The sequence below is a fragment of the Polypterus senegalus genome, chromosome 2, assembly GCF_016835505.1.
Source record: "Polypterus senegalus isolate Bchr_013 chromosome 2, ASM1683550v1, whole genome shotgun sequence".
In the NCBI taxonomy this organism is placed as follows: domain Eukaryota; kingdom Metazoa; phylum Chordata; class Cladistia; order Polypteriformes; family Polypteridae; genus Polypterus; species Polypterus senegalus.
Genome location: NC_053155.1, coordinates 294,756,150 through 294,757,966, shown reverse-complemented (window position 1 = coordinate 294,757,966; position 1,817 = coordinate 294,756,150).

Genomic DNA, 1,817 nt, shown 5'->3' with positions numbered 1-1,817 from the left:
CGGCCACAGCTCCAGTCAGCCGCCTCAACAATAGAGGCACGGAATATGGCCCATTCGGATTCAATGTCCCCCACCTCCCTCGGGACGTGGTAGAAGTTCTGCCGGAGGTGGGAGTTGAAGCAACCTCTGACAGGGGACTATGCCAGACGTTCCCAGCAGACCCTCAAAACACGTTTGGGTCTACCAGGCCTAACCGGCATCTTCACCCACCACCGAAGCCAACTCACCACCAGGTGGTGATCAGTTGACAGCTCCGCCCCTCTCTTCACCCGAGTGTCCAAGACATGTGGCCGCAAGTCCGATGACATGACCACAAAGTCGATCATTCAACTGAGGCCTAGGGTGTCCTGGTGCCAAGTGCACATATGAACACCCCTATGCTTGAACATGGTGTTCATTATGGACAATCTGTGACGAGAACAGAAGTCCAATAACAAAATACCGCTCGGTTCAGATCGGGGGCATTCCTCCCAATCATGCCCTTCCAGGTCTCACGGTCATTGCCCACGTGAGCATTGAAGTCTCCCAGCAGTACGAGGGAGTCCCCAGAAGGTATGCCTTCTAGCACCCCCTCCAGGGACTCCAAAAAGGGTGGGTACTCCAAACTGTTGTTCAGCGCATACTCACAAACAACAGTCAGGACCCGTCCCCCCATCTGAAGGCGGAGGGAGACGACCCTCTCGTGAACTGGGGTAAACCCCAATGTACAGGCTCCAAGTTGGGGAACAATAAATATGCCCACAGCCGCTTGGCGCCTCTCACTGGTGGCATCTCCAGAGTGGTAGAGAGTCCAGCCCCTCTCAAGGATATTGGTTCCAGAGTCCAAGCTGTGCATTGAGGTGAGCCCGACTATATCTAGCCAGAACCTCTCAACCACGTGCAATAGCTCAGACTACTTCCCCATCAGAGAGGTAACATTCCAAGTCCCAAGAGCCAGCTTCTGGAGCCAAGGATCAGACCGCCAAGGTCCCTGCCTTCGGCCACCACCCAACTCACACTGCACCCGACCTCCTTGGCCCCTCCCATAGGTGGCGAGCCCATGAGAAGCGGGACCCACGCTGCCTCTTTGGGATGTGCCCGGCCGAGCCCCATGGGTGCAGGTCTGGTCACCAGGTGCTCGCCATCGAGACCCACCTCCAGGCCTGGCTCCAGAGGGGGCCCCCTGTGACCCACGTCCGGGCAAGGGAAAACGCCGTCCAAATTTTGTCTTCGTCATAGGAGGTCTATTGAACCGCTCTTTGTCTCATCCCTCACCTAGGACCAGTTTGCCTTGGGTGGCCCTACCAGGGGCATAAAGCACCGGACAACAGAGCTCCTAGGATCGTTGGGACACGCAAACCCCTCCACCACGATAAGGTGGCAGTTCGAGGAGGGGACTGGGAGAGTTATGTTTACTAAATGTTGGGTCCTAAAGCAGGAGTCACCAACTCTGGCCCTGGTGGACCACTGTGGCTGCAGGTTTTCATTCTAACCCTTTTTTTAAATGAGTGCCCTGTTTATGCTAATTAACTTCTTGTTAATTCATTTTAATTTAATTGCCTTTTAAAGATTTGTTCCCCTGAATTTCTTCTTTTTTCCTCTGAATTGCTTCATTTCTTCCCTTAAATGGCACCCAAACAGAAATGAAACGTGAAGTGAGTGAACCAACAGAAGTCCAATTAAGTCAGGCCCTCCAACACCATACAATTTCAGTCCCCCCAGTTGCTTAATTAGACACCAATTCTTGTCGTTAATGAAACCCATTCTTTATTTTTGCAGCTAGTTGGTGCCCTTGTAGTGCATTAGCAGACATTTACAAAACTGTTGATTTTCTCTTT